At 46.8% G+C, this 16,275-nt stretch overlaps 1 long non-coding RNA gene across 2 annotated transcripts in view; it reads left to right on the forward strand.

The window, feature by feature from the left end:
- Positions 1–14,263, forward strand: part of LOC104004903 (uncharacterized) — a 181,165-nt gene extending 166,902 nt beyond the window's left edge. The window contains exons 4-5 of one of the 2 annotated variants that reach the window (XR_010149609.1): positions 13,324–13,390; positions 14,123–14,263. This is a non-coding gene — a long non-coding RNA (uncharacterized LOC104004903). Of the gene's footprint in view, positions 1–13,323; positions 13,391–13,623; positions 13,756–14,122 lie in introns of both variants that reach the window. The other variant, XR_008546192.1, reaches the window with a different exon arrangement.
- Positions 14,264–16,275: the final 2,012 nt, after the last annotated feature.

Consider the following 16,275-nt stretch of genomic DNA (forward strand, 5'->3'; position numbering starts at 1 on the left):
TAGCTACATATTTTAAATAACAGTTTGCCCTGTGCCAACTAAAATGTTCCTGTACCACTGATGGTGTGTTTTCTCACCCTTTGGGAAACACTTCATTATCTCATGTAATCTTCACAAATAACCTATTAGGTAGGTATATTGTTATTCCTTTTTTCCACATATAGCATTGGAGGCACTGAGAGGTTTGATAACTTACCCAAGGACTCACAGCTGAGATGAGGACACAGGGGTAACTGCCTGCCAAGCCCAGCCTATTCCATCATATGGCTGGTCAACAGGCTGTTTTATCACTTGCTTTACACCCTAGATCCTTGAGAGACTCTGCATCCCCACAGAGCCTTGTATGTAGTGGAGCCCCCAGCGTTTGCAGGGTGGATGGATTGTTGGATAAGTGAGTTGGTGAATAGATAAGTGGATAGATGAATGTATGGATTGGTGGATAGATGGATGGGTGGATTGGTGAGTGGAAAGATGAATGGAGGGAGATATGGGTGGATGGATTGATGGATGGATGGATGGAAGGAGGGAGGAAGGGAAGGAGGTGGTGGGAATGAATGACACAGGAAGGTAAGTGTTTTCACAAAGGCTCTTTGCCTGGGGAGGAGCTTGCTCTCAGGTCATGCCCTGGGTGTCTAAACCTGCACCATGACCTCACAGGAGCCTTGCCATGACCCTTCTCTTTTCAGTGGCCTTACTGGAGAGAAAGATCAGAAGGGATCTGGGGAGGAAATGGCAATTCCAGTTTGCCATTGCAGGGGAGAGAGGTACCCTCTCATCTTCCTCAGCTTAGCAGCTGTTTTAGGAACCCTTGCTTGCGGAGGAAGTGAAAAGTAGTGGCCGGCATACTCCAGTGAGTTGTTAAAGCAGCTCTGTCTAAATGTCCAGAGCAGGGCTGAGATGCAGGCTTGCCTTTGGAATGGCTTTCAGACCCCTGGATGAAGACCCCTTCTCTGCTTCTTCTCTGAGCAGAGAATGGGCAGACTGGAGGGTTAATCCCTACATTCTCCAGACTCACTATGTTTGACCTCACCTCATCCATGCTTTTCTTTGCCTGATAGAACTTACCCTGTTTCACTCTAACACTGGCTAGTTCTGTCTCAAGGGCCAACCTGAGTGTTTCTGTGGAAAGGATGGTAAGTGGGGCTCTGTCTGAAGAGCAACAATGAGAATCTGCCTAGGGAGACCCCTTTTGGGATTGGGGTGGGGTGGGGTGATTGGAAAGGTCACTGTTCCTGGCTATAAATCTGTTCATGAACTATTTGTTGAACTTTTGTTCATACTAAGTAAGTGGCCACTGGGACCTGTTCTTATGCTGAGTGCTGGTGACATGCTATTCTGGAGTATTTCTGAGCACTTTTCTAGGAAAGTTCTTGTTGTATTTAATAAATTGCATTGATTTATTGCTTTTATTGATCTGCTGAAGCACTCTATATTATCAGAGGTGATAGTCTTCTTAGGAAAACGTGGAAGGTCTCTTCATTAGCGTCCATTTTTCTATAAGGCTTTGGAGGGTGAAATGCCAGGATGCACAGTATTCATTCTAGTGATATATTGAACACCATCAGGGTGAACAGTGGCTTTGGTATAAATCAGGTGGAAGGAAGAATTGAGACCATTTGCCATAGGCTCGCTGAAGTTTTTGTGATGAAATGAGCAGGCTTCTTTTCTTTCTTTCCGTGATGACAAACTCCTCTCTTAGTTTTCCACAGGGAGAAGCAGCAGGCTGAAGTGGCTCTTTAGGGAGACACATACCTCCACAGGCAGAGCAGTCTAGATTGTTTTAGCACATTCCACTTAAGGATTGCAGTGTGACAGCAGGTAAATCACTTGCCACTTTTGTGCCCATGCATCTAGCCTGTCAGTTTGTGCCTGACCCTCACCTGTGACATGCTCTGTTTCTCTCTCTGCTTCCTTCCCCAGACCCAATTGAGTCTGGAAGTAGCTCTGGGATTTGCTGCATGTTGCCGGCCCTGAGTTTTGGAGAGAAGCCCTGATGAGAGTAAGAGGGATGCTGATAACCTGGAGGGACATTGATGACGTATACCTGTGCCTCCTTCCACTTTATTTGGCTGGCTGCCTCCCTATGTCCCGGCTTAGGTTTTTTCTTTTTCTCCTGGAGAAGACGAGTGGAGTCTGGCTCCTGCTTTTACCTCCTTACAGAGGATCTTGCAGGCTTAGGAGCCCCATTTCTGGGAGCTTTCAATTTTGACAACTGCAAATCCTTCTGCCTTCCATGTGGATGCATTTGTTGAGCACTCGAAGCTCCTTGGATTCTTTTTGCATCTGGCAGGAAGGAATTTTCTCTCCTTGTGCATCAGCAGAGATTGTGCTCTCATTCCAGGAGACCTCACACTAGCATTTATGGGGTCCAGGGACAGTTCTGAATTTGAATCTAGTCTCACACTGTGTGACCTTGGGCAGATTACTTAGTTTCTCTGAACTTCGGGGCATCCCTTAATTGCTTGATAGGGATAATAATGCCAGACTCAAAAGATTATTGCAAAGGCTAGAGGAGCCAATATTTGCCAAGTGTTTAACAGCATGTGACACACAATGCCTGTTCAAACACTGGCAGCTATCATTATTAGTGAAGTTTTTCTAAACATGCATTAAGTAGGCAGCACTTGAAGTCGTGGCTAACAAAGTCTCACATTCTCTGTTGGTCCTAGGGGTAAAATTTGAATGAGACTCTCATGCCTCTGCCTGCAAGGAGCTTGTTATTCAATGGATGAGACTGGCAATGAAACAAACAATTAAAATATAGCACAGGAAGTTCTATGGAAGGATGGTGGTGGTGGGGGACATCACAGATCACAAAAGGAACATGTAGGAGGGATATCTAATCCAGTCTAAGATCTGCCACCATCCCTCCCCAGGCTGGACTGAAGCTCTGAAAGCTGACTGGGAGCAGGGAGGGATAAGGAGCAAAGGCAGTGCTGGGAGCCTCCTGTTTTAGAGAAGTAACCATTCCTGCAATTCCCTCCACATCCTCAGCAAGGACAAGCCTGCTGCTCCCATGATGTCACTTTGCCCTTTAAAAATTGTGTACGGGCTAGGCACGGTGGCTCACGCCTGTAATCCCAGCAGCACTTTGGGAGGCTGAGTCAGAAGGATTATTTCAGCCCAGGAGGTTGAGACTGCAGTGAGCTGTGACTGCGCCACTGCACTCCAGCCTGAGAAACAAAGTGAGACCCTGTCTCAAAAAGCAAAATGCAAGAAACAAATAACAAAGTTGTGTGTGGTTCCACCTGATTTATCTTGGCAATTATGTGTAGTATAGATTGAGCATACCTAATCCAAAGATCTGAAATCCAAAACATTCCAAAATTTGAAATTTTCTGAGTGCCAACATGACATCGCAAGTGGAGAATTCCACATGTAAGTACTTGACACAGACTTTCATGCACAAAGTTATTAAAAAATTGCCTTCAGGCTCTGTGTACAAGGGGTATATGAAACATAAATGAATTTTGAGTGTAAACTTGATCTAATACTCAAGATATTTCACTACATGTATGCACATATTTCAAAATCTGAAAAAGTTTGAAATCTGAAACACTTCTGGTCCCAAGCATTTTGGATAACGGATTCTCAACCTGGACTTGCCCAATGTCTTTATTCCCTGCTATAGAATGCATCTCCTACAGGCATGATCCCAGGCTGTCTGCTATTTCCTCAGCATTTAGCATAGGGCATGTAACACTTTTTCATGCTCAACAATATTAATAATTAATTGAGAATACAGCAAACATTGAGACTTGCCATACTCTGTCATTCAGAAATGCCCCTAGTCTTTGTGGATCTCCCTCCTCTTCCACTCCTTCCTGCAAGCTGGTGACTGGCTCCCAGTGGGCTGGCTCTAGGCTCTCCTGCCTGTCAGGGATTGGGGTTTGAGCTGGGAGTTGTACTCATTCTGGTAAAGCAGCCAGCACGCCCCGCTTGAAGCTGGTTTTGGCCCTTTGATCTGGCGCAGGCCCCTTGCTCCTCAGGGTTCCCTGTCTGATAATCAATGCTGTCCTTATCTTCAGAGGAAATGCTGCCCAGTGATATCCCACACTGAATCGATTAAAAGCAGAACTTTGAACTCATTTGCTTGGAGAGGTCTCCATGGAGTGACTCACTCTGTCCTCCCTTAATGTTGTCCCCATGTCTGCTGGAAGCCCCATCTGCAGTTCTGAGGTGACTTCTATTGCAGGGCCAGAGAATAATTTGCATTTTCACAGATTAGCTTGAATAGGAGCTATTTAATGTATTTATCTACAATGAACTCACCTTCTTTAACCGACCTCTCTTCAACTTGTGTTTATAGCTCAATTCAGTCAGAACAACCTCCGGGTTTTCATGGCTTTCCCTTTTTCTGTTTTGATTTTGTTCATTTGTTTTTTAATCCAACATTTACCATCATTATGCTTTCCTTCCTTGCAGAGAAAATCCTCTCCAGTCAAGTAATTGCATCCATTTCATCTTCCCAGCCCTCCTCTAGATGGGAGGTGGAGGTGTGTGTACCAATCTCTTAATTCAGAAATGAGACAAAAGGAGGAAAAAGGAGTTCAGGAGGTGTGTGATCCAAGTCTGGCTGCAGGCTATGGACATTCCAGGAGGGAGACTCCATCAGAGAAGTGGAGCTGGAGTTGGGTGTTAGAGGGTAAAGGGAGGGTTTGAACAGGCAAGGGATGGGGGAGGAGTGCCTTACAGTGGGAGAGGGAGAGGCTGCTTGAAAAAGCATAGAGCTGTGAGTGAGCATGCGTGCCCAAGGAGAGGGAGCCGGGCACTGCCAGGGTGCAGGTGGGGCAGACTGGCTAGGTGTGTGGCCAGGGTGTGGAAGGAACATGCTAAGTGTGACAGTTAATTTATGTGTCATCCTGGCTAGGCTATGGTGCTCAGTTGTTTGGTGAAACATCAGCCTAGATGTTGCTTCAAAGGTATTTATTAAATGTGTAATTGAAATCATAGACTTTGAGTAAAGCTGATCACCTTACGTAATGTGAGTGGGTCTCGTCCAATCAACTGAAGGCTTTAAGAGCAAAGACAAAGGTTTTTCAAAGAGAAAAAGAAGACTCTCCTCAAGACTGTGACATAGAAACTCTGCCTGAATTTCTAGCCTGCTGCTCTGCAGAATTTAGAGTCAAGCCTACAACATAACTCTTACCTGAATTATCAGCCTGCTGACTTACCCTGCAGATTTTGGACTTGCCAGCCCCTCACAATCCCATGAGCCAATTCCTTAAAATAAATCTGTCTTTTTCCCTCTGTATATATTTATATCCTATTGATTTTGCTTCTCTGGAGAGCCCCGACTACTACACCGAGTGAAGGGAGGGCTTTGCTAAGTGATCATGGTCCCAAGGGCAGCCTCTGAGAGCCCGCTCCTTTTGCAGGGTATTTGAAGACCAGACCTTGAGTCAAATTCTGCAGCCAAATTCAATGCCCATAAGACTTTCTGCTCAGAAGATGTCGTGCAAAGGGAATCCCCATGGCTCTTTAAATTAGATCTTCTGTTTGTGCAGACACGTGATAAATGTGTTGGGTACAGCCTGGCTCACACCACATTTTCCACTTTTTGGGTGGAATCAGTTTTAATTGACAAGAAGTGCCTTTACAGGTGGACTTTTTTTTTGGTGGCGGAGGGGAGTGGTTAAAACCGATGCTTTGCATTCTGTTGGGCAGCAGAAAGATTGCTTTTTCAATAAGCAAGCCTTGGGTTTTTCTGAGCCAGTGGTATGAGAAATGCCTCTCCTGAAGGCCACCACACAAGCGAGTCCCCACAGAAGCATGCCCGGGCTGTCAGGTGCAGGGAGAAATATCTTTAGTAAGAGCCAGTCATGGAATGAGACTTCCCCACCACAGCATAGATGGGCAGAGGGGTTTCCACAAGGACAATTCTTAAGAATCTCTGTAAAAACGCATGACTCCATCTATCTCCTCTCTCTTCTTTGGCTTCAGATGAGCTGAGCCATTTAAAAATTCCCCAACAAGGGACCCCAGGCACCAGAAGAAGTGATGAACAGATTTTCAATTTGGCCCTGATTTGCATAAATTTTTTTTTTCTGGCAGTTGAAATCATTGAGACTAGAGGCCGGAGATGGGTAGTAGTGGGTTTTCCCCATCTGAAGCGGATTCTTGATTGGTCTGGAAAGACTGCTGGCGCTCCTGGGTGCAAGGCTCTGACCAGCAGAGCTGGTCAGCAGAGCTGACTGCTCTGGGTGCAGCTTCTCCAGAGAAGGAAGAGATGGCAAAGAGGAAGGCCTGGGGTTCAGAGAAGGACTTTGCAACCCCAATGGGGAGTCAGATCCTCAGGTCTCCTCCTAGAGCGGCTGCCTGGTAACTTTCCCAGTGTCCTTCAGGGAGCATCTCCTCGTCCGTGTGGCTGGTTTCTTCTGATAGGAGGCTACCTTGTAATTTCTCACTGACAGGACAGTGGGGACCCCAGACAGAGCCTGGGGACTTGGCTGCCTTGGAACCAGAACCTGGCCCCTCAGAGGAGTTGCAGAATTTCGATAGATGAGTGGCGGGAGGTGTACTGGCTGAAGAGGAGGCCCAAGGTGTGTCTTGAGGCTCCACGTGTGATCATTTGGGCTATGTTTGGTGGTGGTGGTGGTGAAGGGCAATAGTGATGGGAAGGAATATGTAATTATAATAATACTAATAGCTAGCATTTGTTGAGCACTTCTTCTGTCCCAGGTGTGGGCCTAAGGGTTTGCTCATACTTTGTTATCTAATTGCCCCAGCAATCCTGTGAGGTGGTGCTCAATTATTTTCATTCTCAGATGGGGAGAGAGGTTAAGAAACTTGACTAGTTATCTAGCCAGTAGGTGGTGGTACACCCAGGTTTGAACCTAAGTGGTCTGGCTTACAGCCTGTGTTCCTAACCTCTGCACATACTAACTTTCTCCCTAAGCTGTCACTTGGCCTTGACATCATGCCTGATGTGTGGGCCAGGCCCCGTAGGTAGCCCTTTAGACAGCAGTATGGGCTTCATGGAGGCAGCTGTAGTCTGTGTCAAGAAACTTCCAACTCAAAAAGAGCTTCCCAAAGCCTGCTGCATGTCCGTGTTCAAACCTCTCACCCTACCCTGCTGAAATTCCCTCCAACCTCTCTCCTCTTGTGCACTCAAATCCTGCCTCCCACCCTTTAAGGCCTCAGCTCCCATTCCACCCACTCGTGGAGACTTCGGGTAGGGCTACCCCCAAAGCAGTGCTCTCTGGGAAAAAGCTTCAATTTGATCTGGTGGGTTAACTGGATCCCTACAGTAGAAATAACAATATAAACCTCAAGTCTAGATGTAAAAAAAAAAAATCGAATCACATAGATGGGCTCTCTCTGTCCCATGGGAAGGCATGGATGGACAGACACGTTAGTAGTGCCCTTCTTGACACTTCCCTTGAAACTTTGCAAGTGGTAGCCCACCCCTGGAGTCTGGGCCTTGTTTGAATTCTTCCTACAGGGCACAGAAAGAAGGGAAGAGCAACTCTGGTCTAGGCAAGAAGGAAAACCAATGAGTATAGAGGTGTGTGTGGAAGGTGCGAGGGGCTGGGGCAGGAAACCACCATCACCACCAGGGAACACCCACTGCGTTCCAGAGCAAGACATCCACTGTCGCTGTGGAAGGAGGGGGTGGGGGGTGTGACCCCAAGGCCCCTCAGCCCTCTGGCAGCCAGGCGGCCTTGCAGCCCAAGCACTGGGCCTCATCAGCTGGCTGCCTCCTCTCTTTGAGTATCCTGTTCTGTGTATGCCTTGGTCTGGGAAATAAAATGACTGAAAGCCCATAATGAATGTGGTATTGACCAGAGAGAATGATTATAAGACTAGCTACTAATTAGAGACTTAGGCGAAGGCCTGTGGGTAGTTTACAGGGGAGGCCTTGGGATCTCAGCGAGTGGGCAGGAGTGGGCTGCTGATGAGGAGTTGCTCTTGACAGACTCAGCAGTGGTGCACCTGTCAGCTCCTGATTTTTTTAGGTAGGTAAACTGAGGGCACAGACAGAAAAAGTTGCTCACCCAGATCTCAGGGAACCTGACACCTAGGCCAAGAATCTTTCAGCTCAGCTTCTCCCAGGGTCTCACGTGGAAAGAATCTACCTACACTGGGATGTTGCATGGCTGCTGCTTATGATAACATACATTCATCCAGTCATTCATTCATTTGTTCAAAGACTTTTTATTTTTTAGAGACAAGGTGTCACTCTGTCACCCAGGATAGTGTGGTGGCACAATCATAGCTCATTATAGCCTTAAACTCCTGGCCTCAAGGGATCTTCCCGCCTTTGCCTCCTAAGTAGCTGGCACTGTAGGTGCGTGCCACCACCTGATTAATTTTTGTATCTTTTGTTAAGACACACTGTTGCTATGTTCCCAGGCTGATCTTGAACTCTTGGCCTCAAGTGATCTCTGACCTTGCCTCCCAAAGTGCTGGTATTATAGGCAGGAGATACCATGCCTGGCCCTGTTTAAAGATATTTATAGAGTGCCTGCCATGGGTCAAGTACTGGGCCAGATATGGGATACAGCTGTGAACAAAAACAGACAAACATTCTTCTCCTCATGCAGCTATGTTTTTGAGAAGAAGAGAGAGACATAAATTAAACACACAATAAATAAATAAATACTATGTCAGAAGGCAGAAAAGACAATGGAGAAAAACAGACTGGACTGTGTAGGGTTCCCGCTGTGGCAGGTCTCTGGTCAGAGACCAGCAGGGATGCTCACAAGATAGTAAGGGCAGTGGAAGAATGAGTGATCCCACTCTGGCAACATGAGGGGTGCTGAACAATCTCTCCAGCCTGGAGAAGGGGTAGGAGGTAGAGTTGGAGGACAGAGCTGGATGCTGTAATTCATAAGACCATGTAAGAGATGGCCAAGAGGTACTGTCCCCCAGAGGCCCAGGGAGAGTCCTGGGCAGAGGAATGAGCTGGCAAGGTCAGGGTGGGCTTCCTAGGGGGAGGCAAGGTGTGGCTGGGCATGGAGGAAGTGGCATCATTGGGTATTTAGGGATGGCAAAAGAAGGATACAAGTAGAACTCGTGGGCTGGCCTGGGAGCAGAATACAGGAGGGGAGGAGTAAGGGATGACAGTAGAAGTGCTGTGTTGGAGTGGCCATGGGGATGTGGAGAAGAGGCTCATGGATCTTCTCTCCCAGGGGAGATGGGGAGCTCCTGTGATTTATAGCTAGGTGACATTGTGAAGAGGCCACTTTTTAAAGGTCATTCTGGCTGCTGCAGTAGGGTTGTGCTGGAGTAAGAAGGAGCCTGAAATCCTCATGCCTGGAGAGCTGTGACTAAGGGGTGGAGAGAGGGGATGGATGTCAGAGAGGGAGGAAGAATCACAGGACTTAACATTGAGCTTTTTTTTTTAGTTTTATTATTATTATACTTTAAGTTTTAGGGTACACTATGCAGCCATATTGAGCTTTGCTCCCCAGTCTGAAGGTGTTTCTCTGGGTTTTGGCAGGGCCATGGTCTCCTGTTTCCCTCTTGCACATATGACAACTTTCCAGGATGGGGACAGGAGGCCTGATTGCTTAGGGACACTCTACAGATGTCAAATCTCTTCCTACCACTGCTGGATGCCACTCAATCTCTCCTTCCACAATCTTCCTTCCCTAAGTCTGGCCTGCACTTGGCCAGCCAAAATCACACAGACTCTGGGGAACAGTTGGCATGAGATGTTGGGGTCAGCCTAGGGCTAAAGGAGATGCACATGATCTGTTCCTGAAAGACCTAGCAGGGAAGGAGCTTTGAAGGCATTAGGTGTCCCGAGTCCGGTTACACTGGTGAAGAAGCCCCAGGGCACGTCTGGGTGCCTGAAATCAGCAGAGACTGTTTTGGGAGGTTGGTCACCAGGGACCTCTTTGAGGGTCTGCAATAAGTGTTCTTCAGCTTGTTGCAGCCTGGCAGAGGCCCTTGGGTTTTCTGGGTGGACAAGACTGAATCAATACAGTACCTAGTGCCCCTGATAAAAGACATAGATTCCAGCCTGGGCTAGGACTGGATCTGGGAGAGTAATCATGCTGTGATTCCAGGCCCTACTGAATGCCTCTGCTGGGATCCACAAAACAACCTCTGGACACCTGGGTGGGGCTGTCATGGGTCTCTGGGGACTGCTGGAGCCCTAAGGGTCCAATCTCAGAGCCATGCAGGGGCAGCAACCATGAACAACCAGGGCTCATGAGTAGGGAGAGTAGCCAGGTGGGTAGACCAGATGAACAAATAGAGATTCCAAGATGAGAAAAGGGGCCCCATTTAGTGACAGAACAGAGGCTGGAGTCCTGGTACCACTCCTCCTAGCCCAGTGCCCCTCCCCAACTCCCTGGGGTCTTGAATGGAGCTTAACTGAGAGTTCTCAGAGGCCATCGTGGGACAGATGAGTTTGACAGCCAGCAGTCTGATGTAGAAACTTCGCATTGATTCAGTGAGGCAGTTTTGCTGTGCCAGGGTTGGCTTTCCCACCCTCTCTGTGCAGACTTAGGTGGGTGTGTACTATGTGCTTAATTATAGTGCACATAACCAGAGAGGAGCTACTCAGAAGCACATGTCATTTTGTTTGGGGATAATAGACATGAAGGCTGGAAAATATCTATTAGATCATCCCGTCCTGCCTCTGCCAGAGCTGGTATGACGGGTGTCAAGTCACCTGGGCTTTCTTCAGCCTGTGACTCAAACAGGGGGAGCTGGGATAGGCCTCCAGGGAGATGGCAACCCCATGTTTTTCTCAAACTCTGCTCTGGTTTTCCTTGTCTGTCTACTCACATTTTTCATCCGTGGATCTGGTTCTGCCGGCCTTGCCCTCTCGTGTCTTCCCAGTGAGCCTCGACTCCTCCAGCTTCATCTACTGAGCCCCCGCTCTGTAGCAGGGCTGCCCACGCTCAGTTCTAGGGGCTCAGACAATGATATCCATCAATCCACAGTCAAGAGCAACGTGAGACGTGCCCATGAATAATTTCAATTCATGACCAAATATGGAAACCGCCATGCAAGAAATACCAATGCAGGTTAGGGAAGGGAAAGGTGGCTCCGTCTCTGCTTGTTGGAAAGGCTTCTTGGAAGAGATAGCAGCTCCCTTATCAGAGCTGAGTGAGATTTCTTAAGTGCAGGAAAGGGGTTGAGGCTTTCCTCCATTTAGTGGGGGACTACAGCTTCCTTCTCTTCCTCCTACTGCCTGAACTGGGCCTGGTTAATATCCTTTGTCTTCACCTCATCTTTTTGGCTGTGACTGACTCCCTCTAAATCAAACCTTTGCCACCTCGTCCTTCTTATCTCCCCTTTCTCTTCCTTCCCTTGTCCTATTTTAGATAGAGTGGGGCAGCAGGTCAGGTCTCAGACCAGGGTGGGAGTCAGGGACCAGAAAGCTAGGGCCAGAGCTGCCCCTAGTCTTCAGCTCCTGCATCTGCAAAATGAGGGTTAAGGGCTAATCTCTACGGACTCTTTAAAGCCCGATGTTCTAGGAATTTCCAGAGCAGTGAGCTACCCAGCTGAGTCAGAGTCCAGAGGTGCGGTTTCATGGCTGTTTCTTCCTTGTTGTGACTTCCACCACCACCATCAGTCCGGCAGCTCCCAAATCTGCATCCCTAGCACAGATTCCCTTCCTGAGCCGTGGGACCATATATCCCACTGCTCCCTCCATGTCCCTAGGAGGTGCTTTAAAATCAGCATGTCCAAAAAGAAAAATCATTATATTGCATACCATTCTGATTCTGTTGCCAGCATGCGTGTGCATAGCACACTCACATTCATACACTTCTGATCATGTGACTTTCTGTTTAAAACCACTCCACCAGGATAAAATCCCCAGAAAACAAGGCTTGGTGTGGCACAGGCCTTTATTGACCTGACCCCAGACTCATCTCTCATCTTCCCACCTCCCCAGACATCATACTTCAGTCAACCCTAACTACTGAACACACCATGATGTTTCACACCTCTGTGTGTTAGCATTGGTTCTTTCTCTTGTATAGAGGATCATTTCCCCCTGTGTTTTACCAAGGAACTCCTTTTCATACATCAAAACTGAGCTTATCACCTCTACCCTGAAGTCATCCTGGATATCACTGGTCCCAGTTAATCACTCACTTATCTTTGCCATCCTTGACCTGGTGAGTACAGTCTTTATACCATTTATCAATTAGTTATAATATATTTATCAATTTGTTATAATTGGAGAGTTGTAAAGGATATTAACCAGGCCCAGTTCAGGCAGTTTACAGGTGTGTGGGCACCCCATCTGCTATAGATCTTTTGGTCCTAGATTTCTATAGCACAACGCTTATCACTTATTAAGTACTAAAGTTTCTGATTTTCATAAACTGAACTGAAATGAATCCCAATTACTGACCTGTGGGACTCCCAGCCCTTTGACATCTTGGTCCTGCCCAAAGTCAGGAGTACATTTCCAGAGGGCTCTGCAGTGGGAAATAGCAGTGGGAGTCTGTGTGTATTCAGCTCGATGCATGCCCTATGTCAGGTGTTTTCCCTTTTGCAGGCTGGAGTGAGCCCTTGAGCTGACCCAGAAGTTCTGAGCATTTATCACCCAGTATTGATGACCATGTATTTTGCCTCCTCTCTTTATGCCTAAAGATGAAGGAAGAAATACAAGCTCATGTTACAAAGAGTATTTCCCTGGTTTATCAGCTCTCCCCCTCTCAGCTTGAGCTCTGAATGATTTCTTAGTTCTCAGCTTTTCTTCCTCTGATCAAAGTGCCTGAGGCAGTGAGCACTGGGAGGGCAGGAGCATTTCTGGCTGAGCCCAATGCTCCCCTCTTCTGGGCCGTTTTAGGAAGCTGTGGCCCAGTGTTCTCTGGTCAGACAAGCATGGCCTGGCTGTGGAAGGGTCTCCAAAGGCTCGTGGGTCCCAGGTGCCCTGGATTTTGAAGGCAGCTTCCCTGCCTCCACTGGGAGAAGATTAAAGCCCCCTTTGCCTTTCTTCGTCCCTCCCTTTCCCACTCTGTTCACTCAATCACTCTTTTCTCTCCAATGAATTAAATGCAGAAAATCCATGAGCAGGATTTCTCTCTTCAAAGGACCAAATAACCTTCTTTCTATTCCCCCTAAATTTTTTTCCAAACTGCAAAAAGAAAACATGCAAACAGACTTCAAGTTAAAGGTGAGAGAAAGAAAGAAAAATTGAAGCAAAGTAATTTTAACTTGAGAAGTAGAGCAGTTTAAACCCAGAAAATAAATGTACACTCAGCAATATAGTCCTTTCCTACAAATTAATTAACCCAAAGTACTTGTTTAATTAGTGTGAGGGGTAGGGAATTGAGTAGCTAACAATATCTCTCACCCAGTTTAGAATTATGTTCACAAAAGAATTTCTTCTTCTTTTCCTGAAAGGGAAGAGAACATTGCCCTCATTGGTCTGGAATCAGCAGGTACCTCATGGCTGGAGGTGTATTTTCAGGTGGGTTGGGCCTTTGAAGAGGTGGCTTTTCCTATGGACCCCTCTGACTCCCCACCTGTGGGCATGACACAGGTGACCTGGCTGCCACAGTGCCAGGGCAGAGGCTGCTTAGCCCTGCTCCAGAGAAACAGAGCTCTGAGGGCTTCCAGAAACCAGGGCTCCTGGCTCCTCAGTCCTTCCCACTCCCCTCTTCCTACTCCCGTGCTGCATATAAACTTTTCTTTTTTTTTCAGATGGAGTCTCACTCTGTCACTCAGGCTGGAGTGCAGTGGTGCGATCTCAGCTTACTGCAACCTCCGCCTCCCGGGTTCAAGTGATTCTCCTGCCTCAGCTTCCCCAGTAGCAGGGACTACAGGACTACAGGTGTATGCCATTATGCTCGGCTAATTTTTGTATTTTTAGTAGAGACGGGGTCTCACCATGTTGGCCAGGCTGGTCTCGAGCTCCTGACCTCAGGTGATCACACGCCTTGGCCTCCCAAAATGCTGGGATTACAGGTGTGAGCCACTGCACTTGGCCTGCATATAAACTTTTTGAGTTTCCTGCTTTTGACATGAGCATGGATATTTATCACTTCTAGAGGCATTAGGAGAACTCAAGTCCAAGTGCTCAGAGGCATACAGTGCAGCTTAAGACCCTGTCACAGGAATCTTCGGGGTGGGGGCATGCACGGGAGTTATAGAGAGTTGGGGAAGGATGAGTTCTCAACCAATGCTTTCCTTTTTTCCACAGACTCCTTTGGCATCTGGTGAGGCCTGTGGATTCATTCTCAGAATCACATTTTTAAATGCCCATAATAAAATACATAGAATTGCAAAGGAAGTTAATTATATTGAAATACAGTTATCAAAAATATAAATAAAACAAGTATGTGGTACAGTCATATGTGTGCTTCTTTATTAAGTCATTACAAAGCAAGATCTATTTGGGGGTCTAATAACTGTCATATGCTTGAAAAAATCCTTAACAATCATAATATATTAAAAAATCTGATTTCTACTTTGGCAAATCATAGATATTGCTGAAACTGTGGTTTATTGCCTGCATTCATAATTGAAGGAAATGCTAGAGTTCAGTGAGAAGGTTGTGAAAATAAAGAGAGCCTTTTTTTCTCATCAAGGTTCCTTGGACCTCTGAATTCTTTTCATGGATCTTTTGGTGAGTTTTTGCTGATGAATAAATGGGTTCCTTATGAATGTAACTGAACCTTTGTGTCTTCTACTGAATTCTTCTATAATTTACTTGGGGAGTCTTTGCCACTCTTTGTTGGTTTCTTGAAGTCATTGAGGCCTGTGTTGTTAAGGGATTGAAAGAGGATGAAGAGGATAGGAATGGAGTGAGAACCCCCAGTATAGCAGGTGCAAGACAAAAAGTACTAGGTTGTTGGGCTGTGCTGTGCTGAAAGAAGGCTGAGAGCTTGTGTGTGGGGCCAAGGAATGATACAGGAGCGCTGAATGCCCCATGCCTCCCAGAAGGGAAAGTGTGGCTGCTTACGACATAAATTGGCCAAGTCACATGGTGAGAGGGAGGAACCTTAGGGGACAGGCAGGGTGCAGGCGTGTGGGGCAGGGCATATTGGAAGGTACAGGAGGTGGTGGAAGGTGGGCTACTGGAACAGAAAAACCACCAGACCTGAACTTGAGCCCCTTTGGGCTGTAGGGACAGGGTAGGGCCTCTTTCAAGCTCACCAGGATGCTACACCATGATTGATGTTGCAAGTATATGGATTGTCAGGTACACCTGGTCAGACACTGTGAGTTCTTGCTCTTTCACGTGTTCTCCATGAGCGAGGTGTTGGTGTCGTCATGTGTACTCAGAACATTTTCACCCACTGCCCATTTCCTTCCCAGACAGCCCCTCCCAGCTTCTCCTAAGCAGCAGATTCAAGCATCTTAAATACACATCTGTAAGCCAGCTGCTCATATGCCCCCTCGTTAGTGCCCTTGATCGCTAATAATCTCAGAGCAGAAAAATGGTTTTATCTTTCTTAGTTGCTATTCAGAAGGCTGGGGGTGGGTGATTGAACTTCTCTGCTTGAGAAAGAAAAGTTGCTCTAGGTAAGATTTAATTTTACTAAAGAAAATTCTCAAAATGACTTTTTCCCCTTAAGTTAATATTTTTTGTCCTTGAAAACAGAACCCACACAATACAGGCAGACAGTTCCCTAAAGTCTTTGTTCTCTAACAAAGACTTAGAGCTGAGTGCAGGCAGAGGCATGGAATCCTCACTTTCTCCCTTTTAACAGGAAGCTCAGGCTTTTCCAAGACATCAGGCCACACCTTAATGACCAAGTGCCCATCAGAAGCTTTGTGGTAAGAGATTAGATACAATTCCAGGTAAACTGGAGCCCACAGGCCCTGTTTTTCCTAATGAAGTGTGTCTGTGTGTGTGTGTGTGTGTGTGCATGTGTGTAAGAGCTGACCTTGTACTTTTTAAACCATAGCCAAAGATGCAGAAGAGCTTATTTTTTCTTTGGGGACTGTATTGCTCTTTTCTCTGGGAAATATTTGTTGGTGTTTTCTATTCACAGCACTGTACTAGGCACTGTTGGTCAGGAGGGAAGGCAGATGTTAGAGTAAATCAGATTCAGGTGCTACCACTAAGAAGCAAAGTGTGATGTGGGAGGTAAGATGAGAGTGTCTGGGTTACTCCAAGAGGAGGGGGCTGAGAAAATTCCATATGAGAGGTGCCAGAAGAAGGCCACCAAGGTGACCTTGAGAACTGTGGCCCAGTTGACAATTTAAAATTACCAACAATGAAGAGAATATTGCAGTGCCTCACTGGGAGAAATGGAAAAGCAGGTCAGGCAGGGTTTTCTTAAATGCTAATTATACAGAGTCTCAAAACATAAGGGACACATGCGGGTTTATTCTTTGTCCTTTGAA

Source organism: Pan troglodytes, chromosome 12 (genome assembly GCF_028858775.2).
Source record: "Pan troglodytes isolate AG18354 chromosome 12, NHGRI_mPanTro3-v2.0_pri, whole genome shotgun sequence".
Classification (NCBI taxonomy): domain Eukaryota; kingdom Metazoa; phylum Chordata; class Mammalia; order Primates; family Hominidae; genus Pan; species Pan troglodytes.